At 36.0% G+C, this 27815-nt stretch overlaps 2 long non-coding RNA genes across 2 annotated transcripts; both read right to left on the minus strand.

Annotated features, from left to right (window-relative positions):
* Positions 1–11618: 11618 nt before the first annotated feature.
* On the minus strand, positions 11619–13055 carry LOC110934954. Its single transcript, XR_002588746.2, has 3 exons — positions 12946–13055; positions 12417–12470; positions 11619–11923 (listed from the first exon to the last, which is right to left on the minus strand). It is a non-coding gene; the product is annotated as an uncharacterized LOC110934954 (long non-coding RNA).
* A 4818-nt stretch (positions 13056–17873) lies between these two features.
* On the minus strand, positions 17874–19251 carry LOC110934955. Its single transcript, XR_002588747.2, has 3 exons — positions 19132–19251; positions 18603–18702; positions 17874–18106 (listed from the first exon to the last, which is right to left on the minus strand). It is a non-coding gene; the product is annotated as an uncharacterized LOC110934955 (long non-coding RNA).
* Between the last annotated feature and the right edge of the window lie 8564 nt (positions 19252–27815).

The raw sequence follows: 27815 nt of genomic DNA on the forward strand, positions 1-27815 counted from the left end.
AAAACGGTTGTTAGAACAATAATAATAAAAAGGAATCACACCCGGTTTCGGTAATTATTAACCTAGGATTTCTACAAGTTCTAATTTCAGCTCAAATGCATTTGATTAACGGATTTAGTGTACCGTGACTTAGGTGCTACTAACTATCAACGCCCCGAAGAACGGACAAAAAGACACTTTGTAATCAACACAAGTAAATCCTAACAATGACAATGTACAATTACATATCACCGTTTCGCGAAGTCATAACTTTTAACATCGCTCGACAATTCACGAATTCGTAACAAATGTAATACTATTGTCAAGAGTTTCAAAAACCAAATACAAATTGTCACTAAGTTAAAACAAGAACAATTCAAAACCCTAGAATTAACAACTACCTACACCGGGGTGAAACCGAGATGATTAGCCGCTCATGGTTGAAGAAGCTTGATCACCGGATGTTTGGAACGCGGAAGGATTCATCTTGAAGCTTGATTGGATGGAGAATGATGAAGGTTAGTGATGGATGGTGACGGTGGAAATGGTGAGTGATTCGATGAACTAGGGTTTGATGATTGGTGGTTGTATTGTGTTGATGGTGATGATTCTCGGTTGTAGAGATGATGATGATGGAATGGTTGGTGAATTGGTGAATAAGGCTCCAAGATGATTATTCAAAAACTAGAGAAGTGTAACTCCCCAAATCAATGTAAGAGAGCCAATAAAATTCGAGATTTTCCCTTCAATCATCAAGTTTCGCGTTTTGAAAAACCATCACCCGTCGCCGACGGGCCTGACCCCGTCGCCGACGGGTCCCCAAAAACATTTCTTTGGCCGACGGCCTAAATGACTGGATACGGGAACTTTTGGCCTACGGGACTTTCTGGGGCCCGTCCGGGACGGGTATACCCCCGTCGCCGACGGCCTCTAGAAATTCATTTCTCCATTTTTCGCTCCTTGCACTCTCGATTGATCCGTGACGCATCCCGGTGCTCCGGTTTTCGATCCGGTGATCCGTAAAGCTCCTGAAAAGCTCCTTAAACTTCATTAAACCTGCAAAACACAAATCTAATTAAAAGTAGGCTATTCCAGATTAAAAGTCGAATAAAAACATCAACTTAAACATCAACGAACACCGGTTTTCAACCACGCATCAAGAATACGTATTTTCTAGTTAAGTATTCTTATACTTAATTTTGTGTTAAACTTTCCGGAATATTATTTCTAATAAAAGTCCGCTAATATATATATTCCCCAAAATATATATATATTTAAGAATTATTACTTATTATAATTTTTCCTTTTGGCAAAAATATTTGGAGTTCCAAAATAATATATTTTCAAGTCTAACTTTAGAAAATATATATAAACTTATTCTATCAAAAAATAATGAGTTTCAAGTTTATTCAAGAAAATATATATTTTCCCAAAAAAATCATATATCTTCTAAAAATTTCAAGAAAACATATATATTTTTAATCGCCAAAAATTATATATTTCCTTTTTGTCAAAATATGATATAACTTTGTGATAAATTATAAAATCATATTTTCTTTTCTTGTGTCCAAAATATCATTTACCAAAAATATATTTATAAATGTATTTTCCGGAATATTTGGTAAGTTACATTTCTAGTTCGGCTTCACTATATTATGCGTGTAACTTGTATATTTATTCCATGAGATTTTTGGTAATATTTTGGATTGCAATTTCTTGGTATTTTGTTAAGTCATAAATCCTAAAATAGTATAACTAATACACAAAGTATACAAACAATCGCACACATGTGTCTTCTAAATATATATCTTTCAAATACATATTTAGCCATTTTTATTTACCAAAAACCAACCTCCAATATTTGTATCTTTGTAACGAAAATTACGGCAAAGTTTATATGGAAAACTCATGGTTAAAATACACTTGTAAATATTTGTTTGAAAATATTTTTCTAAGTGTTTATATTTTTAGAAAATTTTGCCATAATTTCTCCTAAAAATGGAGGTTTCCATGCTTTCAAGCATATCATTTTCTTTTATAAAAATCATCTCAATCAATTTACAATTATCAACAAACCACCTTTACTTATCAATCTTGCCAAAATCATGCATATTTCACTACTTCATGAACTTGAATATTTGTAAAAATTTGTAGTAACTTGGTAGTGTGTTTAGTAAGTTTAGTTACCCTTTAAAGTGTGGTTGGTTATATAAAAACATCATTCTTGAATGATTTAGATGTTTACAACTTTTAATCATATTTTTCAAAAATATTTCTTTATGTATTCTTCTTGTTACACAAGTGTTTCTACACTTGATTAACCACCAAAAATAAGATTTGTTTATGTAAGAACCTAGTTTTAGAAAAACTTATATTTTTAGCTTGGTTTCTTTAGAAATCCTCCATAAATCTTTAGATCCATAAGTATTATTACTCACATTAATCATTATTTTTCAAGAAAACAATATATTCTTTCAAGTTCATGTCTTGCATGGGGATGATTCTCTAACATTTTCATCCTCTCATCTTGCTAGATTATGTTTTTAATCATGATCTAGCAAGATCATATAATGATCTACATCATTTACACAAACCAACAATCATCAAGCATCATAACAACACTAAACAACATGATTTCTCTAAGATTTCTTATAGTTTTATGCTTATGTTCATGTTTCATCTTCAAGTTTCTTAGTGTTCTTTAAGATAATCATCTTGTATCACCTTTTAACCACTTAAAATAGATGTAAAATGAAGAGTAGAAGATCTTACTACTAGCTCAAGGCTAAGGATGATAAAGTGTAGAAATGAAGTGGATAAAAGCAAACGGTGAAGGTCCTTCAACTTCTGAAAGCTCCAAGCTTCCTAACTTATCTTCTCACACCTCTAGATCACCTTGGAATGTATGGAAGAAGGTTGAAAATGAAGGTGGTGTGGTGGGGGAATGTGGCCGTGAGCTAGCAAGAGAGAAGGAAGGCGATGTGTGTTTTTGAGTGTGTGCACAAATGAGCTCTCATAACCTTCATGTTCTTTTATAATCCATTATAAGAGTTTAACCAATGGTTTATATGTCTTCTAAGTACAAGACATGATCTACTAGGATATCAAAACAAATCAACGAAATCAAGGGTGGGCCACACCCTTGTAACCGTCCACACAAGGGGGGGGGGGGTACTAGTTGAGTGGTGATAGTAAGTTAAGTTAAATGGTTAGATTTCAAGTGCATAATTAGATGTTTCAGTTACTAGGTATTTTTAGTGGGTGTTATGATGTTCGGGGATCATAACTAGCTCAGAAACATTAAAACAATGTTTCTAGTGTAATTTTGGTGTTTCGGGTAGTGTCCGGTTGTTCGGTTGTATACTGGTTCATTAAAGTGCTAAACTACACCGTTTAGTGTTCTTTATGTACCCTTTTGTGACAGTTTTAATTCCCGACACTTAGGAAAGCATTCAGGACCATTTAGTCATATTTTTGCATGATACTAGCTTGTTAAAATGCTGATTTTTGCTGAATTCAGCACTTTGGGTGAGTTTTCGGCACTTTCCGGCACTTAAACTATCACTTAAGGATGCAGTTTTGTGATCCTTATTTCCCTACACTCTAAACTAGTGGAGTATTTAGTTTCTGGCTCATACTGTGTCTCAAAACAACGTCTGTTTATGTCCTGAACTCCTGTCAGCATCTTCCCGGTTTGTCTGTTAACTGTGCTAACTGTGCTTTGTGCATCATTTATGTCTATATGTTTGCGTGCAGTCAATGATATGCCATTTGCAATATGTGATGCACGTGTGTGTGTAAAGCAATAATCAGAAAGCAGTTCAAGTCATTAATTGTAATTCAGCACAGTCATTAAACGTTAATCAAGATTAATTAATTGTATGGATGCATGCAAATTTGGCAGTTGTCACACAACTCTATGTAAATGTCGTTACATCGATGATTTTGGAAAAACGGCATTTTAAATGCACTATATATTATATGAAATATTAAATGGATGTAAGGGTCTTACACCGGCGTGCCACGCGACAGAGCGAACCAAACGCCCCGCATCACGCGAGGGACCTTTGTTTCGAGCTTGTTTGGGTCAGCAACCCGTCGAACTCGTAAGACACCATAACTCTCCTTTAGTCGAAACTTGAATCGCATTTCAGTTATTTTTTCATTCGTAATGTATCTAGGCATAATCTCAACCCACTTCCAACCATCAAGTTAAAGTAAAACGTCGACATTCAAAATCTTATTCATGGCCATAAACACCCATTCAAGCCAAAATCAACTGGAAGGGTTACACTTCTAATTGAATCCTAAACACAATTCCATAACCAAATTCTAGATTCTCTGCATCCAATCATACCATAAATTTAGCATTCAACAATTCAAGAATTCTAATTCTAGGGTTTGGAACTTACTTCAACTGATTCAACCTCGATTCTAATTCGATTTGGGTAATTCTTGAATTCAATCTAATCATTTTTACATCATATCTACAAAAGCCCTCTATCAATATTTGTTGATAAAGGGCAATTGAGTATCAACTTGAAGAATCATAATCTAGGATCCATACTAATTTATGGTTCACAATCTAGGGTTCTTAGTTTTAAACAAATTAACCACCATGTTGACACTATAATTCATACTATTTGATGTTTTATTCTTGTTTTAATGTTAGTTGTACTTTTGATAATTCATAGAATTTATTTATTGGTCTTGCTAATTTAATCTTTATATATTATTTATAATATATATTCTATATAAATTTTGAAACAATTCTAAATCATATGGATTGTGATTAGTATTCCGAAACCACAACGAAATCATACAAATGTTATTGGGACATTTTGTCATAAGCTAGATTATACTTAATTATATATCTATAATACTATATAAAGCAAATCTGATGGACAAAGTTGTAATTTTACCATACTTACAAGTTATGAAGCACCATGTACAAAGATGCGTAAGCCGTTTAAGAGGGGTTAAATCTATATTTTCCCCAAAAATTTAAGACGCCAAAGGGGTAATTGGGGGATTTCAGCATCAAATTCTAGAAAACCCTAACATCTCCTGTAATTGAATCGTCTGGCGTTCAATTCGTCCTTCCAATGGAAACACAACAGCATTTTACAGCTCAGGAGATGAGGGTTATGGGAGATACACGGAGATAGCACTCAAGCGACGATACTCAGCCTAGGCCAATTGAAGCCTATCAGGTTCCCCATTTTTTTTTGCTCTGTTCACGAAGACTACGTATTCCGTTGAAGGATGCTTTAATATTTCAACTTAATCTCGTTAAATTTGAAGGCAACATGTATGATTTTCAATTTTGGTTTTTGTTTCAGGAGAGTGCTTGGATTGCGGCAGCATCCGGTATCCATATGTCGAGAAAGTGAAACCCGTTACAGATATGCAGGTTTGATTTTGCTCTAATTTTGATTATCATGTGCATATTTTTCCTAAGCTGATTTTGGTTTTAAAAACTTCCTTTTCCTCTTGATTTGATTATGAGATGAATGATTTGGTTACTATTGTTGATTTTGCATACATAGAAATAAGTCACTAATTGGATTGATGTTTGAACATGTAGGAAACATGGCTAATTTAAAGTAATAATCCTAAAAAGTGCAGGTTTTTACGAAAACCTAAACAATTGTGGTGAGCGGTTGTTTGAACCCAAATTGAAAAAACAGGCATTGGCGACGGCAACATCTGTCGAAGTCGAGGAGAGCAAATACGACAGTGAGTGTTCTCTATGTTGTATCTAAGTTTCGGTCGTGCACCTGCCTCAGGTTAGAAACTAATCTTTTGTTTTACTTTGTTCCTTGATTCTTATTCTTCGTTCCTTGATCTTTCTCAGGTTAGAAACTAATCATGTGTCTTAATTTGTTCTTGTATAACTTGCATTTGTGATTAAGGACCCCTGGCCCCAACGATTTCTCTCGTAGTGAGTTCATATTCAATTCTCATATATATCTCTACAATTATGACTAAACTGTTAATGATGGATGAATTTGAGTTGTGCAAAAAGGCTTGTGTGAAGGTAAGAAACAAGGGTTAAGTTATACCCTTGTTATTATTATATTAGATTCCATATATATATATATATATATATATATAATTTGGTGTTTCTTGATTGTAGGTTGACATTGGTCTAGCTATGGAAATCCAAGGAACTGAAGTTGCGAAAGAAAATAATGATATTATCATACTGGATGATAACGGGTCCACAGATGAGGAAGCAAGCACCTTTATTAAACACATTGGAATGTTGTATTTTCCAAGAGGAAAGTTCAACTAATACTTTACATATACCGTGTTCCTACAATGGTAGTCTTAAGGTAATCCACATTGTCTAATTCAAATAAGATAATATATGGTGTAGTAAATGGATGTGGTTTAAATGCTTAAAATTGTAATAATCACTTTTGATGGTGTTGAGTTTTAAGATTTTTTGGAAGTAATAAAGAAATAAGGGTAAAGCGCAATTTTACCTTGATAATCAGTTTTTTTGCAGTTATTGTCAAACAGAATATTTTATTTATAAATAATCAAATGTCTACAATCAGAAGTTGGCTGCTTGAACACTATAAAACTAATGGTGGCAAGATGCATGAGATGGGTAAATTGTCGCCATGGCTCAAGTTGGAATGGAGCATTTGAAATGGGTTCGGCTGGGTTGGGCCAGGTTGACCCTCATGTGATAAATGTAACTCCAGCTCATTGTCAAGTGATCTAGCTGTGAAGACGTTCAGTCCATTACTTATGGCCCTATAACTTCAAACATAGCAAGGGTCATGTCGTTTCTAATAATGAGTCATCTATCTCTTGGGTCCACTCCATATTGAAACTTGACATATTGTCTTATAAGGGTCCCGCAGATGAGAGGGAAATCCTACTACGACAAGCATTTGAACTCGGGTTGCCCGGACCCAATGACACTTGCTCTTTCTAGAGAGAATTAGTCTTTATCAGCAGCAAGGGCACAAATTATCACCAACTTATTCAAATCATATATTTCAAAATTAACTTGATGAGGGTGCATTGTTTTCTGCAACTAAGAGTCTATAGAACAGGTGACATAGTGAATAAATTAGTAAGAGCAAGACTAGAGTACATCTAGACGCTTCAGTGGGGGTTGTTGGTAAGAAAAAGATTGTGGCACCAAAGTTTCTACAATGGCACATAAACGATTTTGCTGAATATAATAATATAATTATGAGATCATTACGTATATGTAAACCATTCGCCATTTTTGAAAAACAAATGTTAAATGCAGGTACACTTGGAGCAACATAAAGTAGATATCAGTCAAAACCTCGTATGTATGTCGGATGCATGTAATCAGGTCCTGTTCTTGCTCACAAGTAAGCCAAACCCCTTCCATCAAACTAATTTACTACTTGAATTTTGGTCTTGTAGTCGTCATTGTAATTGAAATTGATAATTGATAATTGATAATTATGTATATGGAAAGATGGGGTAACGGGTCCAAAACAAGTAAATCTTCGGTGGAAAATGCGGGGTTAGTTGGGATCTGTAATGGATCAAAAACAAAAAATTTTAAGGAAAGTCAACACACCTCATCTGACACATTTCGATCCATACAAAATTACCTACTTTTCTCTGAACATGTTATAACCCATTACCTGACCGTCTCGTTCTGCCACATCCATGTTTATCTTGTATCTAAGTATCTTTCCTTACACATTGAGCCATTATCAATAACATAAAAACACAACTCGACCCGTGTTCACCATGTTATAATTGCCACCTATGGTTTCTAACTTTGCTCTTTCGCTACCAGAGGAGTGCAGTATCATGAACCCAAGCAATGAAAATTGGGTGAGGAAGGAAACAAGTATTTCCGTCATGCCACAGGACAATTATACGCCATTTCAAAAGTTTTGGCTACTTATATTTCAATAAAACCGTAAGTACCGTTTTCCACTTTTTTTTATCAATTTATGTTTTCTCCATCTCGCGTTTGGAGCAGTTTAGAAATGCGCTACACAAATACGCCAACAAGGATGTTTCACTGGGAATATGGTTCATTGGACTGGATGTGGAGCAGATCGATGATAGAAGATTGTGCTGTGGCATACCACCAGGTACAAAATCAATAATTGTTATTGTCTCTGTTTATTAGTGATGGTTAACTTATAATCTGAATGTTGGTGGAAGGCTCTGGCAGGGAACATATGTGTAGCTTTATTGATTGGAGTTGCAGTGGGATTTGGAGGTCTGTTAACAGTATGGTGGTTCACAAGAGGTGTAGGGAAGACGAGGCTATGGTGTAGAATCATCTTTTTGACACTATGTTCATACATGTGTAAAATTATCTATCGAGAGACATGTAGAAGACAAATAAAGGTCGCAGGCACGGGGGTTCTGCTCATTTCTAGCCACACCCCTTGTTGGAGTGACCTATGTAGAGTTAACAAATCATTGTTTATGAACTTAAAGCAACTATCTTGGTGCTTCTTTTATGCTAATACATATTATATGATAATTGAAGTTCTATACTGTGTATACTTATTTTAATGACTACTATTTATATTTGGGACACTAAAGCAAAGAATGTTGGAACCACATGTGACAACTGGCACAACACGGTAATTTCCGTATAGTTTTAATTATTATTTATTATTTGCAATTATGTGCTTAAATGTCAACATTGTCTGATTACTTGCTATACGTATGAATTCATGCACGTTTTATACCGCAAATATTGCTTTATGCATTACTTTAAGCGTTGCGTCAGAAAGACTAGTAAACTCACCGATAAGACACACTGTGTCAGCATTTCTGCAGAAAGCAGTCAGACAATAGAATTAGGGCCTAGGAGTAGGACCAACATTTAAAATACATTAAAACCCAAGTATGGATATGAGAGTTAACATATAAACTTCCCGGAAGCTAAATTATGCACTAAAAGACACCCGAAACTTGCCTGAAATGCTGAATTTTGCATAATTCAGCCATAAATCAGCTATAATTCAGCTTTTAAAAATATCATGCATAATTTATGAATTAGTGTCCAGAATAACTCACAAAGTGTCGGGAATTGAAACTATCACAAAAGGTGCTTCATACTTAGTGAAACTGCGTAATTTAGCACTTTAACGAACTGTAACGAAACGAACAACCGGACACTACCCGAAATACCAAATTTTCACTAGAAACATTGTTTTAGTGTTACTAAGCTAGTTATGGTCACCAAACATCATATTACATCTCATAAACACTAAACACCTAAATACCTAACTATAATACTTGGAATTGAACTAGATTGAAGTAACTTACAATTGAAATGGAACCATACCCCCCCCCCTTCATATGGACGGTTAAGGGACAAGGGTCCCACATGGGATTTATTTGCTATATTTTAATTGATTTCTTGAAGAATATACCAACATATTAAACCTCATGCCATCTAATGTTGGAAAAATGTTATGAGTGACCAAAAGACTTTCACAACAACAACTTCATCTTCTTCCCTTGTCATCCCCTTGGTCTCGGCTCACTTCACACACACATACACCACCATTTTCAAACTTTAAACAACCATTCCAAGGCCACTACAAGGTGTAAGGAGATCATCTAAGAAGGCTTGAAATGTAGGAGCTTGAAGGACCTCTTTGTAGAGCCTTTAACCACCTATTTTCTTTCATATTCATCAACAACATTCTTGTGCCACTTCCCTAGCCATTAGAGCTAGTAGTAAGCTTCTTGATCTTGTTTTTACTTCTAATCATAATGGTTAAAAGTATTATGTAAGTGGTTAAACTCAAAAATCACAAAGAAATAAGATGAAGATCACTAACATAAAGCTAAATAACATGAAATTTAAGTTGATTAAGTGTATGTATGGAACTTGGTTGTTGATTTCTTGTATTTATGATGATGATCATCATAATAACCTTACTAGATGATGATTAAACACATGATCTAGCAAGTATAAGGATGGATCTTGAAGAAATCATAATGATCACCCTTTATGTGAATCATGAACTTGAAGATGAAATTGTTTTAGAGTATGATGATGATTAATACATGTTAAAAGTCTTATAAATGGATGATTACAAAAATAATTTTCTCAAGAAACCAAGGTTATTGACAAAATTAACATGATCATGATTTTTAAAAGAAGTGAATTTGTTTTTAGTGTTAAAATAAGACTAGAAACATGTTTGTAACAAGAAAAATACAAAAGAATTATTTTTGGAAAAATCATCTTACAAGTTGTAAATGACTAAATCTTTCAAGAATATGATTTACAAACAAATAACCATGTTTCAAAGGGTAACTAAACCTACTAAATAACATGGTAAGTTACTACAAGTTTTTACAAAAAATTCAAGTTCATGATGTAGTGTAATTTGCATGATCTTGGCTTATGATAAGTCTTGATTGAGTTGTTGATGATTGATGGTGATTTTAAAAGAAAATGATATGCTTTGAAAGCTTGGAAACCTCCATTTTTAAGGGGAAACTATGGCAAAATTGTTGTAGAAATTAAACACTTAGAAAAATATTTTTAAACAAGTGTTTATAAGTAAATTTTGAACATGGTTTTCATATAAAAGTTTGCCATAACTTTTATCACAAAAATTACAAACATTGGAGGTTGATTTTTGATAAATAAAAGTGACTAAGTATATATTTAGGAAAACATATTTAATGTCACAATATGAGTGTTACTTGTATATTATGTGTAGTAGTTATATTATTTTAGGAATTTGAAAATAATATAACACACAAATATACCAAAATTTGGAATACAAAATACTACCAAAATTCCAAGAAAACACATATATGAATTGTACCCGAATATCGGACAATCGGACGAACGGACTTATGGACTATAAGTAATATATTCCGGAAATAAATCCGTAACTTAACAAACGCGACGAACAGTATTTTTGAAACCAAGGAAATGACAAGATATGAATTTTTACAAGTATTACAAAAATATATCATATTGTTGTCAAAAAGAAAATGTATTATTTTGATGGAGAAAAATATATATTTTTAAACAAGTTAAAAATATATATTTTGGGGTGAAAACTAGAAATATATATATTTTCTAAGGATAATCTTAAAAATATATTATTTTTGAGATTTATATGGAAATATACTTATTTTTGCCAGAGAAATTTATGGATTTTTTTTTATAAAAATCCTCTCAAAATATGTATATTTTGTGAATATAAAGTGGTGATTCTTAATTGTCTAAAAATAATGTTCCGGAAAAATAATCACGAATTTAAGTTTAAAATACTTACTAAATACAAGAAAATACGTATCCTCATACGTATAAATACATACCAGAATACACCACTGATACTTGGCAAAATACACAAGTTTGAATATACACAAATACAAGTATTCCTATGCTTGGGAAAATATACATGTGTACAAAATATATAATAACCCAAGTTGAAAATATATTACTTTAGCAATATTCCAAATATTGGGATGAATATAATTTAAGTTAAAATATTATTATTTTAACTAATAATTATACACTTTGGAATTATATAAAGTACATCAAAGATGTAACACAAATTATACCAACGATTATGAAACGTCCGTTTTTTTTTTTTTTTTTTGCGTAATTATAGAATGTCTTACAAGAGTAACTTAAAGACATCAAAAGTACCAACTTGATGCATCATTTTTACAAAATTTGGGCATGACCCGTCCATAAAACGAGCATGCCCCTGTTTTGAACATAATCAAACTAATTAACATCCTACGATCCGTTTGAAATAATACTACCGAAAACAAAGGCAACAAGTTTTAAAATATACGACTACTAACAAGTTGTACAAAATGGAAATTTGACCCAAAACATAAGTGCAACTAGCGGAAGCGTTCGGTATGACATATCATGAACATGTGCTCGCTCCAATTCTCCAAGTCGCCTAAATTGAGTATTTACCTACATTCACAACAAAGCTTTTAAAAGTTAGTCATAATATCTAATCCGTTTACAATACTAACATTTTAGTTCCATTCGCTTACATATTTTCATTTCTTTTACGCATTCGATTACCCAATTAAATGGGTAATGGCATATATTCTCATAATGAGATTCAAGCATACCGCTATCGACCCGGTATCATCGGGTTAATTGCTTTCAACATAACCTTTCATTCTATCCGTATAACGGATTGAACTTCATACATTCGCTTTTGCTTTCAAGGCCACCCGTTCAAAACGGATGGTATCATATCTTTACTCGACCTAGTTACTCGAACCGGTCGATTTGCTTATCTTAGCATAACCTTTAGCTTAGCCAAATCCGCAAGGGATTTGCTATTTATTTACTAAACACCGTAATCATTATAACAAGGGATAATCATTATAACACGAATTGTTCGACACAATTACTAACAAAATTTAAGTAAAGTTTTGTATGCAACGAAACATACCTCAGTCTTGTGATCCTTCCGATTTCTTAGAGTTGGAACCTTCTTCCTTCGCACCTATATCAATACATTCATTCATTCCTTTAGTACCCCACTTTCATTCCTTCATGTTTCAAATTTACACATAATTATTCTTTCAAGCATTTCATCGAACACCTAGTGTGCGTTACATTAATAAAGCATAAGGTACAAGCATTTAAAGCATGGCTTTGCTATTTCATCCTATTTGTCATCACTAATCACACTAGTTCTTACAATTCCTTTAGTATACATCGATTTATCTAGCATTCAGGTATTACAAGCTGAATTATATATCAGAATTACCTATAATCATAATCCCTTTAATCTTCCTATTCATAACACAATTTCACAAGGTGGGTTTATAGAGTTTTCTTTCATTTAACCAAAATCGAGCATGATTTCTACTCTAGGGAGTCTCCTTAACATCTAAACAACACAATCATATCACGAATTCATGATTGGGTCGAAACCCTTTTCTCTACAATTCACCAAATCCAGAAATTCGACTTACCACTTCACCGGGTATGGGTAGATGATCGAAATTTTACTACATGCAAACTGTTAAGCATCGATTTTTCCTTGTCAATTTGGTGAATTTGGTGAGAACAAGGGTAAACCCTTGTTTTCCTTTGCTCCTGATCGATCCACACACGTACAGTGTGTGTTTTTGTGGTTTAGTCACAACTAAACCTCACTAATTTGATAATTTTCATATTTCCCCCTTGAAGTTTGTTAATAGTAACTCTAAATCTTAAAACCCACATTTAACTACCATATTACCATAAATCCTCAATCATATTAAGTTTATTATTATTTATCGTGTTTTTCATTTTTTGGGGTGTTACAAGTCTACCCCCCTTAAAGGAGGTTTCGTCCCCGAAACCTTTCTCATTCCAACTAAGCCAATTCTACTCTTACTTTTTCGTCTTTTCATTCACGATGCTTACTACAACATAGATGCATTCGAGATCTTGGCAAGAGTTTCATTCATGCATAAATGTCTTTGTACGCCTTGTCCCTCCGTTCTTAAATCAAGTAAATTACTTTCATAATCACCTATAAGTCAGAATCTGATCCAGGGCTCTTATTAGTGTCGTTTTCAGTTTATAATGCCAGTTCCTAGCATACATCATCACTAGCGATTCGTTCATTGGAATTTATTCCAATGTATACTATTGGTCGTACAAGCTTATGCTTACGGCTTGTTTCTATCTTTCTAAATAAACGTAACACATTCATACATTTACTAATATAAATAAATCGATTTATTTTATTCCGCACACAAATCATGCACGACATAATTCATTATTGTAATTATAAGTAACCCCATCATTCCATTACTAACGTTTTTTTCCAATTACTTTCTTGCTCATATGAGGGCTTAGCACAACATTATACGTATACTATAGACATTTAATGACTTAGTGGTACTAATACAAAACTTCCCACTTCCTAATTACTTTTTCATACTTAATACGAGTATAAGGCATCATTCTACGGTTACGACCGTCACTTGAACTAATTACAAGTTTGAGTTTTAGCCTTGAATTTAATCCTTCGCACACTTTATTATTAGCTCCTTGCATGAACTACTTATGATAACAACTAGGTATGTTGTGTACGAGCACCATACTAGCGTTTAACCAATTCAGCTCAAACTTTAATTTAAGGCCTTTAATTCTCCCTCTTAATGTCATTCATACCTTCTCACACTGACCAGTACAGGTCGATCACTGTATAGCATACCATAATTATTCTACCATTCATTTTGTTCACATTTACAAATAAATCTACGGATTCTTAATCATTAACTAAGAATTAAACATTTTACTAACCTCGCTTTCAACGTAGAAGTCGGTTATCCGTGTGCCGGATCGATCCGCTTCTTTATATGTACCTTCCATGCTAGAATTGGTCTCATTTATTCATGAAATATGCTCTCACTCGTGGGCATCCTCCCACTAGCTTCAATACTATTATTTCACTAAGAATTCCATCTTATTTATCTATAAATAAATAATTAGCACATAACCTTTCATAATTGTGTCCTACAGGGTGTTTGTTCGCCTATTGTATCTTTCAAAATTTTCTTACGTACATGCTAAACATATCATACATTCCATTTCTTACATACAATCCTTTCTTTTTATTGATTATTTCTCCAACTTTCGCAGTTTGACCTTTCAAGGTCAGACTAACACCCCCTTACCTATTGTGGTCGCATCGAGGTACACGTTCGTACCTTATACTTACATAATTGCAAGGGCTTCATTTATTTCGTTTGACTTTTCGGAAGTCTAATTGTAAATGCATTCTTACATATGGGTATCAATTATCCTATTTTGACACATCATTCTCTAGTCGAGCCCTAAGATCCTATTAAAAATATAATCTTTTGTACGTACCTGGCGCGGGTCAAAACCCTTGACTCGTTATTTATACTTTGCGAGGGGTAATGCTTTCCAAACTGTGACAAAGCATGCCCATACATTATGCTCACCTATAAGTAATAAACTTGACAAACCGAACATTAAATACCGGGTTCAAATGGCGATCGTCCTTTGACCCGTATAACTTTATTTGAGTTTGGTACTTAGTTTTTATTCTCACTTCTTTAATAAGTCTTCACTTACGGATTCGAACTTTTAAATTATTACTTTTCACTTTTACTAGTTTGAATCCATTTCTCATATTCTAATATTTTCATCTGTGCCTTACGTTCTTCTGTCGTATCATTTACCATGACATTTCTTATGATATATTTTCGTATTAATCTTCTACATTCAACTTCAAGTGTTGGGTCCTATCACTAATTCCATGTCCTAATTCATGTAGCGCGTCTCTACGCCACAGTCTACATCCTATTTCTAGTGGTGTTCCCACCATTCTTTCTTAAATTTGATTCACATTCAATCGTAAGCTTAAACTTTTCATTCTTATCCTTCTTTCTTATATTGATCCAATCCTTTAAGAATCGTTAGACCCCTTTTTGCTAGCTTGACCGGACATAAGTGAGATGATTCTCGTGTTTTCTCGAGCTTCGGTCAATTCATGACCATCTCTTAATATATCATTTCCATTTGTTCGTTCACCGTATTTGGTGTTAATTCACCTACGTTCTCTAGCATGTCCCTTACTAATGAGTATCCTACATTACACGTCGCGTTTCTTACGTAATATTTCCAAAATTTGTAAATAATTATTATTTTCTGACTTTCTATGATTTGACCTTTTAAAGTTATTCGTCACTTAGTACCTATTGTATATAAGTACTGTATCACGCGTTGTACTTTCTTTCAGTTCAACATATTTACAACACGTCTTTAGCTAATACCTCATCTAACATTCTCTCCATATCTTTCATTAACATTACCAAGTTCTCATTTCCGCCTTAAAACTTCTCAACTAGAATCTATGACCGGTTTAACCCTATAATGAGGTCCTACCGGTTTAACATAAGCCAACCATTTCAACCAAAACGTATCTTAACATTTCTCATTTATTTATACGTTTCTCTTTAATTTTCGACTATTCGAATACGCATGTGGATAAATTTGAAGTGATGGCGAAATCACTTACCTTTAGCGTCCATGTTCATGCTTGCTTCATCGCTTCCTCTTACCCTGTTTGCCATCCATGCTTGAGTCAATTGACAAGATTTCCATCCTTACATATTATTACGTTCGTAACATCGTTAGCTTATGTGAGCATACACACAACTATTCACACGTTAATTGACTTTCGTTCGTTAAATTTCGTATAAATGAGACATTTATTAATAGTTATCTCATTTCCAATCCATACATCTAAACTATCATCAAGCATAACGCATAAATCATTGAATACATAACACATTAACTCTTTACTTTAACACTTGAGTCTAATGGCCGTTTTATAATATTCCTATACTGTTGACTTTTAGAAAGTCAATTGTCTTGCTTACACACTTTAAACTTTTGAACATGTATCCATCTAAATATGGTAGTCCTTAATATTAATATCCTACGTACTTCATACTCGTATTGTATGATATATACGATTTATGTGATCCTCTAAACGATACACATATACATTCATATACACGTATTTTTACATGCTAATGTTTGATTATTCTACAATTAGCAATTATCATTCAAGGTAACTATATATCATAATTCCAACATATCCTTTACTGATAAGTTCATATGATTCACATTTATTCGCCTCTTAACCATAACAAAACAAATCATTAAATACACATAAGCATCACACCATTCATGTACAAGGTGCAAGTTTCTAATGCGTAATTCTATTAAAGCATACTTTCATCCAAATTTTCATGCGAATTCCAACTCCACTTTATACATTCGTCATTCATTTTATGTCATTCCATATGTTACATTCAACTTTTATAAATTTTACTTTATCGCCGACGATCTACATAACTTATTATATCTTCTTATAACTTGACAGGAACATAAAACGGGCATTTCTGAGAAGTATGGGAACTTAGATCATAATTCATAAGCTTCAATACATCATAGTTCATTAGTCCATAATTACTTCATTCGCATTCTTATATTTTAAAACTTACTCGCTTTTTCAGCTTTCATCATTCTTTCGTGTCATTCGATACATTACTTTCAAATTTTCATAATTCCGTCTATCTTATCCACTAATCGTGGTCACATATATCGTACTAGGCCTTATATAGATCTTACACGAACATTCATTAAGCTTTTAAACAATTTAGAAACTCAAAATACGAAAACAAAACAAAACAAAAGTTTCAGCGGATTTGATTTTCGCTGGCCGTCGGCGACGACTTTACACCCCGTCGGCGACGAGCTTTGTAAACGTGTGTCGCCCACAAAAGTCCGTAGACAGGAAAATAGGCCGTCGGCAAGCATGAGGGCGTCGGCGACGGCATCATAGCCCATCGGCGACGGCCCTTCCTTTGTTGAATCGCTGAAAATTTTGCTCAGACACAGCTATGTTGATTATCTGAGTACAAAGTCACACAGCTGTGTCAGCCTTGCTACACACCCTGATTTCAGCAACAAGCATTAATGGTCCACACAGCTGTGTCACTTAACGACACAACTGTGTGCGACGCCAGATCTGATATAACCCAATGTTTAACTCCCATTATTACTATTTCCCATACTTAACTTAAATATTTAACATAAACACACTATACATACTTGTATTAAACAAAAACTTAAAGTTTTACCTCATTGGCGATCTCGGAGCGAGCACACTTTGCGTGAGCCGTCGGTTTGAGTTCAAGCACTATTACTCTTACTCGAATCCCTCAAACCTAGGCTCTGATACCAACTTGAAACGTCCGTTTTTTTTTTTGCGTAATTATAGAATGTATTACAAGAGTAACTTAAAGACATCAAAAGTACCAACTTGATGCATCATTTTTACAAAATTTGGGCATGACCCGTCCATAAACCGAGCATGCCCCTGTTTTGAACATAATCAAACTAATTAACATCCTACGATCCGTTTGACATAATACTACCGAAAACAAAGGCAACAAGTTTTAAAATATACGACTACTAACAAGTTGTACAAAATGGAAATTTGACCCAAAACATAAGTGCAACTAGCGGAAGCGTTCGGTATGACATATCATGAACATGTGCTCGTTCCAATTCTCCAAGTCGCCTAAATTGAGTATTTACCTACATTCACAACAAAGCTTTTAAAAGTTAGTCATAATATCTAATCCGTTTACAATACTAACATTTTAGTTCCATTCGCTTACATATTTTCATTTCTTTTACGCATTCGATTACCCAATTAAATGGGTAATGGCATATATTCTCATAATGAGATTCAAGCATACCGCTTTCGACCCGGTATCATCGGGTTAATTTCTTTCAACATAACATTTCGTTCTATCCGTATAACGGATTGAACTTCATACATTCGCTTTTGCTTTCAAGGCCACCCGTTCAAAACGGATGGTATCATATCTTTACTCGACCTAGTTACTCAAACCGGTCGATTTGCTTATCTTAGCATAACCTTCATTAGCTTAGCCAAATCCGCAAGGGATTTGCTATTTATTTACTAAACGCCGTAATCATTATAACAAGGGATAATCATTATAACACGAATTGTTCGACACAATTACTAACAAAATTTAAGTGAAGTTTTGTATGCAACGAAACATACCTCGGTCTTGTGATCCTTCCAATTTCTTAGAGTTTGAACCTTCTTCCTTCGCACCTATATCAATACATTCATTCATTCCTTTAGTACCCCACTTTCATTCCTTCATGTTTCAAATTTACACATAATTATTCTTTCAAGCATTTCATCGAACACCTAGTGTGCGTTACATTAATAAAGCACAAGGTACAAGCATTTAAAGCATGGCTTTGCTATTTCATCCTATTTGTCATCACTAATCACACTAGTTCTTACAATTCCTTTAGTATACATCGATTTATCTAGCATTCAGGTATTACAAGCTGAATTATATATCAGAATTACCTATAATCATAATCCCTTTAATCTTCCTATTCATAACACAATTTCACAAGGTGGGTTTATAGAGTTTTCTTTCATTTAACCAAAATCGAGCATGATTTCTACTCTAGGGAGTCTCCTTAACATCTAAACAACACAATCATATCACGAATTCATGATTGGGTCGAAACCCTTTTTTCTACAATTCACCAAATCCAGAAATTCGACTTACCACTTCACCGGGTATGGGTAGATGATCGAAATTTTACTACATGCAACTGTTAAGCATTGATTTTTCCTTGTCAATTTGGTGAATTTGGTGAGAACAAGGGTAAACTCTTGTTTTCCTTTGCTCCTGATCGATCCACACACGTACAGTGTGTGTTTTTGTGGTTTATTCACAACTAAACCTCACTAATTTGATAATTTTCATATTTCCCCCTTGAAGTTTGTTAATAGTAACTCTAAATCTTAAAACCCACATTTAACTACCACATTACCATAAATCCTCAATCATATTAAGTTTATTATTATTTATCGTGTTTTTTTATTTTTTGGGGTGTTACAGATTCCCAAATAAGTTTTAAGGAACAACTAAGACTAATAGTTGTTACACGACCTAAACGTTTAATAAAACATAGTACGTGTGTAGGTAGTGATACGATGCTCTAAGCAAACCCGGTGAAGTTTACGACGCAGGATACGCAAAATTGTGAGTTCATGTTCCTACTTTAAACTTTTACTTGTTTTCTAAACTTGGGGAACATACATGTACTGTGGTAAGTAGAATACAAAAACTAACGAATGATACTATAGATCATGTGACGTATAGGGTGCCATAAGCACCATTAATCAGTTACATACCAAGACCGCAGAACAAAAGGTTAGATCTAATGGGTTTCAGGCAACCAAACTCTTGGCCACACTTTTACCAAGCAGTGCTTTTGTGTCTCTAGTCGTGAATCGACAAGTAAAAATGCCTATGGTTTGGATGCTTCCTATGTCGTTACACATGTTAATGGCCTAGCTAACCATTAGCGATCTCGTATTTCTTACATTTACAGAAATACTTATTTCATACAATTACATACCATGATTTCGACAACGAATGCTTAAATGTTTTACACAAAACTGCATGAATTCACACCAACATTATGTTGACGATTTTCCAATACTTACATGTATTTCAGGTAACTAAAGTGGATGTATGTGTGGTCTTAAACTTGCTCTAGGATGTCGTTTATGTTTTTAGTTGTGTTGTGTCAAGACTCCAATGCCTCTTTTGTGGGATTTGATTGTTATATTCCATCTCGTGTGGTGATATAATGATTAAAAACCTTGTGGTTGTCTTTGAAAATAAGTTGTAAACTTTTTAAACAATTATTAGTCGTGTGATGTAAACACTAAACCTATGTTATGTTTTGATTATGTAATGACAATGGCATTTTAGAGTTATCTTACGAGCATGTAGTATGTTTACCATTCGTATGCAATGAGAACCTTTCAGGATCACACCTCGTGCTTCCGCCTTAGAAAGGGGTGTGACATATTGGTATCAGAGCTGCGATTGTAGTGAACCAGGATTCCTTCTCGAGTCTAGACTACAATCTTTAGGATCCTCTCACGAAAACAATTTTTTAAAAGTTTTCATTGCATAAAACTTTCCGCGACATCCACTACCTGAAACTGTTTTCCGGAGTCACGTAAGGACAGTAGAGACTTAGGGTGCACTGGAGTAGCACTTGTCTTTGACTAAGAATTACTTGCAACAATGTGTATAATTATTTGTATATTAATTAAGTAATAATTAATATATACATACATTATGAATAAAATATTACAGGTACACATGTCTTCGTTCGAAAGTAACAGCCCATCTGAAGGAAGTGACCCGATGATGATTGCCTTTGACGACGAGATTTCTTCAGCACAGGAGGCGTTCACGTCTGACTTCGAGGCCGACCCTGAGATGATAACTGACGATGTCTTAGCTTTACCTTTACCTCTCCATGACCAGCTATCCATTGGGACTGCTGAGCATCTCGTTGAACCTATTCCCATTCGCGCTATTCCTTTTGCCGCCATCCCTGTCAAGGACTGGCCTTTTGTTGATGACCTGGATTATGGTGTGGCCTCTCCTGTTGTGTTCGTGATCGATATTCCTTCCAATTCAGACCTTGAGTCTGATGCCGATTCCTTCGATCAGTGATATCATTAGCCCTTTTTGCTGCTGGCTGAGAGTTTACCCGACTGGTGGTGATGATAACGCTATGTCTGTTGTGCCATCTTCTCCTGTTCATGTCTCTATACCTCCCCACACTCCCACTCAAGTCAGCTCCCTCATCCGTTGAATTCAGGAGCTCGAGTATGAAGTGACTCACCTTCATAGCTTGATCTTCCCTACACCCCAAACCTCTCCCCCATCCTATTAGGTTTTCTTTGCAGGTACTCTGTTGGAGTAGTGTTTTTGGGTATGAATTCTGTAACCGAGCTTTGGGTGCAACTTGAAGACAAGAACCGCCAATGTGAAGAAAGATATTTTGTCTCTTATATGTATTAAACTTGTACTATGGGGTAATGTAACCCCTATGCATTTTGTTTTCTTCGCAAACAATGATGTAACAAGTTGTCCTAATATGTATAAGGACTCGGTGAATATCTTATGACACATCAGTATTTATATGTTTATGCATGCTTGATGCTGAATGAATTGATTTATATGCTTGGCGGATTGTTTGATGTTACTTATGTGGGTATATGCGCATGTGTATACATACTACTACCATCTTGTGTGATGATATCAAACAAATGTCTAACTCTGTGTGTTGTGTTTTGGAAGAACATAGCACCCAGGAGAGCTGTGAACGTTCGTGATTCTGATCAACCCCCTCCTCCGATGCCGAGGACTGCTGAGGAACTGAACTCCCTGCTGGAGGAAAGGATCTCCGAAGCGATCGCCCAGTACGAGGCGAACCGTACTGAACACAGTGGAGGATCAGGCGGTACTAAACGTAATGGACATGGAGATTCATCTGGAGGAAACGCAACTCATGGTAACCTTAAGCTGATTTGCTAAAACATGATGAAATTTATGAACAGTCTTTGTTTCATTGTTTCATTAACTGCTCACGTGTGAATTGGTTGGATCAACTCCGGGCTGCACCTTCAAGTAGTTTCTCGTCTGCAAGCCACTGAATTATGACGAGTGGCGTTCGTGCGCTGGACGGAGAAGACTGATTCCACAATTCCCATGAGCAAGTGTACCACAGACCAGCAAGTCACTTTTATTACTGGGTTGTTTGTTGATGAAGCTTTGACTTGGTGGAACTTGCAAGTCCAGACTCTGGGTGATGATGCTGTGTATGGTATGTCTTGGGATGATTTGAAGGAAAGAATGAGAGAGAAGTATTATTATCGTGCCGAACTCCAAAGGTTGGAACTGAATTTTGAAACTTGTCGATGGAAGGTGCGGACATTGTTGGTTACACACGAAGGTTCCATGATCTGTCAAGAGTGATCCCGTATCTGGTGACTCCCAAATTTAAGCGCATTGAGCACTACATCTGGGGATTGGCTCCGGAATTTCGCAGCATGGTAACTACGGCAAAACCCACAACGATCCTTCAGGCTGTGACTCTGGCTGTCAGCCTTACTGAGGATACTGTCCGTATGAAGAAGTTATCTCTGAAACCAACTGAGTAAACCGAGACGCATGCTGAGTCGTCTGGTGACAAGAAGAGGAAGCATTCGAATCTGAGCCAAGTGACGCGTAACAAAAACAACGGCTCTAGAAATAAGAAACGTGAACCTAATCCACCCAAGGAAACGAAAGCCCTTGCAATTATGAATGACACTCCTACCAGAGGATACCAGGGCACTTTGCTCAAATGTAATCAGTGCAAGCGTCACCATGATGGAGTTTGTCGCATTCCAAAATGTGACAAGTGTGGAAAACTGGGTCACCGTACCGAGAACTGTTGGGGAAAAGGAAATTGAAGTGGTAACAGAAACGGGAATGGAAACCGAAACGGTGCCGGTACGTTTCCCATTAACAATCACTTTGCATCCATATTATTTGACACTGGTGCCGATTATAGTTTCATGTCTGTGGAATTTAAACGTATGCTTGGAATAGAATCTAGTAGATTAGACATTCCTTATTCGATAGAACTAGCCGATGGTAAACTTATTGAATCGAGCGAAGTTGTTAGGGGTTGCACATTAGAACTTGGTGAGCAAAGATTTAGTACCGACCTCTTTCCTGTTCAATTGGGTAGCTTCGATGTGGTAGTCGGGATGGACTAGCTGTCCAAGAATAAGGCTGAAGTTGTTTGTCATGAGAAAATCATTCGCATCCCTCTTGCGAATGATGAAACACTCATCGTGCGTGCATGGAGAGAAAAGAGACACGCCTCTGCAAATCATCAATTGTATGAAGGCGCAGAAATGCCTTTGAAAAGGATGCGTTGCATTCCTGGCGCACGTTGTAGATAAGAAGGCTGAGGAGCCGAAACTCGAAGACATTGCTGTGGTGAAGGAATTTCCTGATGTTTTTTCCGAAGATTTTCCAGGACTACCTCCGCAAAGACAAGTCGAGTTCCATATTGACTAGGTTCCAGGCACCGCTCCTGTAGCCAAGGCACCCTATCGACTTGCGCCATCCGAGATGCAAGAATTATCTACACAACTTTAGGAGTTGTTGGATAAAGGATTCATAAGGCCGATCTTCTCGCCTTGGGGAGCTATAGTTTTGTTCGTAAAGAAGAAGGATGGAACACTACGGATGTGTATCGATTATAGAGAATTGAATAAGCTCACTGTCAATAATCAGTATCCACTACCAAGGTTTGACGACTTATTCGATCAGCTGCAACGATCGAGCTACTACTCCAAGATCGACCTTCGGTCTGGCTATGATCCGTTAAGGATCCAAGAAGTGAGTATACCAAAGACTGCATTCAGGACTCGTTATGGGCATTACGAGTTCCTTGTGATGCCATTCGGATTGACGAACGCGCCAGTGGTGTTTATGGATCTGATGAATCGTGTTTGCAAACCATATCTCGATAAATTTGTGATCGTATTCATTGATGATATACTGATTTATTCCCGAACGAAAGAAGAGCACGAGCAACACCTCAGGAACATTTTGGAACTACTGAAGAAAGAGAAGCTTTATGCAAAGTTCTCAAAGTGCGAATTTTGGATTCGCGAAGTACAGTTCCTTGGTCACGTGGTAAACGAGAAGGGTATTCATGTCGACCCAGCAAAAATAGAGGCGATAAAGAATTGGGAAGCTCCCAAAACACCAACTGAAGTTCGACAATTCTTGGGATTAGCGGGTTACTACTGCCGATTTATCGAGAACTTCTCCAAGATAGCTCAACCGCTAACTTCCCTTACGTAGAAGGACAAGAAGTATGAATGGGGAGATAAACAGGAAGAAGCCTTCCAACTTCTCAAAAGCAAGCTATGCGATGCACCAATACTATATTTACCTGAAGTCACTGAAGACTTCGTGGTATATTGTGACACTTCGCGTCAAGGATTGGGTTGTGTGCTCATGCAACACCAAAAAGTCATCGCTTATGCATCAAGACAGTTGAAAGTTCATGAGAAGAATTACACCACTCACGACTTGGAGCTAGGCGCGGTGGTATTCGCCTTGAAGATCTGGCGACATTATTTATACGGTACTCGATGTACTATCTTCACAGATCACAAAAGCCTACAGCACATATTTGATCAGAAGGAATTAAATATGCGTCAGCGATGGTGGGTTGAGTTGCTAAATGATTATGATTGTGAAATTAAGTACCATCCCGGAAAGGCAAACGTAGTAGCAGACGCGTTAAGTCGAAAAGAAATGGTTAAGACCCTAAGAGTTCGAGCATTGGAAATGACTATTCGAACGAATCTCACTGCACGCATTCATGACGCCCAACAAGAAACTCTTAAGAAGGAGAATCTTAGAGCTGAATATCTCCGAGGTATGGAGAAGAAATTGGTGCCAAATGAAGAAGGAACCTTATACTTTATGGGGCACATTTGGGTTCCGCTCTATGGCGGTATTCGAGAAGTCATCTTTGACGAAGCTCACAAGTCGAGGTACTCGATCCACCCAGGATCGGACAAGATGTATCAAGACTTGAAAGAGTATTTTTGGTAGCTAAAGCTTAAAAGCGACGTTGCTGTCTATGTTGGAAAGTGCCTAACCTGTGCTAAGGTTAAGGCTGAATATCAAAAACCATCCGGTCTACTGCAACAACCCGAGATACCTATGTGGAAGTGGGAGCAAATCTCAATGGACTTCATAACCAAATTACCCAGGACCCCTAGAGGGCATGATATGATATGGGTAATAGTTGATCGATTAACGAAGTCTGCACATTTCCTACCAATCCGAGAGAAGGATAGCACCGGAAAGCTTGCTGAGCTGTATCTTAAAGAAATAGTGGCACGTCATGGAGCGCCTATTTCGATTATTTTAGACAGAGGTGGACGTTTCGTATCAAAGATCTGGCAATCCTTCCAGGAGGCCTTTGGATCTCAGCTAGATCTAAGCACGGCCTTCCATCCGCAAACAGACGGCCAGAGCGAGCGGACCATATAAAGACTGGAAGATATGCTTCGCGCATGAGTTATGGATCTGGGCGGCAGTTGGGATACTCATCTACCTTTAGTTGAGTTTTCCTATAATAATAGCATAAAAGTCGCACCGTTCGAAGCTCTATATGGCCGCAAGTGCCGCTCGCCGTTATGTTGGGCAGACGCTGGAGACAAGCAGTTGATTGGTCCTGAACTTGTTCAAGAGACAACCAACAAGATCATGCAGATCCGAGAGCGCATTAAGGCGGCTCGTGATCGAAAAGAGAGCTACGCTGATAAAAGACGGAAACCCTTAGAATTCGAGGTGGGAGACAAAGTTGTTGAAGGTCTCACCTTGGAAGGGTGTAGCAAGATTCAGAAAGCGTGGAAAGCTGAATCCATGATACATCGGACCATTCAAGATCTTGGAAAGAATTGGTACAGTGGCGTACAAATTAGAGTTACCGGAAGAACTTAATGGTGTACATGATATGTTCCATGTGTCCAACCTTAAAAAGAGTCCAACCCAAGAAACAGTTATCATCCCCGCGGATGAGGTGCATATCGACGACACACTCCGATTTCAGAACAACCCGTTGAGGTGACGGATTGGAAGATCCATAAAACAAGGAGGAGTCGCATTAAACTTGTCAAAGTACGTTGGAACTTTAAGCACGGACCCGAGTACACGTGGGAACGTGAAGACCGGTTCAAAGTCAAGTACCCCCACCTGTTCGAGAAACCTCCTGCGGGGGATAACTCAGCCTGAATTTCGGGACGAAATTCTTTTAACAGGGGGAGAGTGTGACAACTGGCACAAAACCGGTAATTTCCGTACAGTTTTAATTATTATTTATTATCTGCAATTATGTGCTTAAATGTCAACATTGTCTAATTACTTGCTATACATATGAATTCATGCACGTTTTATACCTCAAATATTGCTTTATGCATTACTTTAAGCGTTACGTCAGAAAGACTAGTAAACTCACCGGTAAGATACACTATGTCAGCATTTCTGCAGAAAGCAGTCAGACAATAGAATTAGGGCCTAGGAGTAGGACCAACATTTAAAATACTATAAAACCCAAGTATCGATATGAGGGTTAATATATAAACTTCTCGGAAGCTAAACTATGCACTAAAAGACACCCGAAACTTACCTAAAATGCTGAATTCTGCATAATTCAGCAATAATTCAGCTTTTCACCTCAAAATATCATGCAGAATTTATGAATAGTGTCCAGAATAACTCACAAAGTGTCGAGAATTGAAACTGTCACAAAAGGTGCTTCATACTTAGTGAAACTGCGCAATTTACCACTTTAACGAACCGTAACGAAACGAACAACCGGACACTACCCAAAATACCAAATTTTCACTAGAAACATTGTTTTAGAGTTACGAAGCTATTTATGGTCACCAAACATCATATTACATCTCATAAACACTAAACACCCAAATACCTAACTATAATACTTGGAATTGAACTAGATTGAAGTAACTTACAATTGAAATGGAACCATACCCCCCCCCCTCATATGGACGGTTAGGGGACTAGGGTCCCACATGGGATTTATTTGCTATATTTTAATTGATTTGATGAAGAATATACCAACATATTATACCTTATGCCATCTAATGTTGGAAAAAAATTTAAGTGACCAAAAAAATTAACCATTTCACAACAACAACTTCATCTTCATCCCTTGTCCTCCCCTTGGTCTCGGCTCACTTCACACAACACACACCACCATTTTCAAACTTTAAACAACCATTCCAAGGCCACTACAAGGTGTAAGGAGATCATCTAAGAAGGCTTGAAGTGTAGGAGCTTGAAGGACCTCTTTGTAGAGCCTTTAACCACCTATTTTCTTTCATATTCATCATCAACATTCTTGTGCCACTTCCCTAGCCATTAGAGCTAGTAGTAAGCTTCTTGATCTTGTTTTTACTTCTAATCATAATGGTTAAAGTCTTATGTAAGTGGTTAAACTCAAAAATCACAAAGAAATAAGATGAAGATCACTAACATGAAGCTAAATAACATGAAATTTAAGTTGATTAAGTGTATGTATGGAACTTGTTTGTTGATTTCTTGTATTTATGATGATGATCATCATAATAATCGTACTAGATGATGATTAAACACATGATCTAGCAAGTATAAGGATGAATCTTGAAGAAATCATAATGATCATCCTTTATGTGAATCATGAACTTGAAGATAAATTGTTTTAGAGTATGATGATGATTAATACATGTTAAAAGTCTTGTAAATGGATGATTACAAAAATAATTTTCTCAAGAAACCAAGGTTTTTTTTCA

Source organism: Helianthus annuus, chromosome 4 (assembly GCF_002127325.2).
Source record: "Helianthus annuus cultivar XRQ/B chromosome 4, HanXRQr2.0-SUNRISE, whole genome shotgun sequence".
Taxonomy (NCBI): domain Eukaryota; kingdom Viridiplantae; phylum Streptophyta; class Magnoliopsida; order Asterales; family Asteraceae; genus Helianthus; species Helianthus annuus.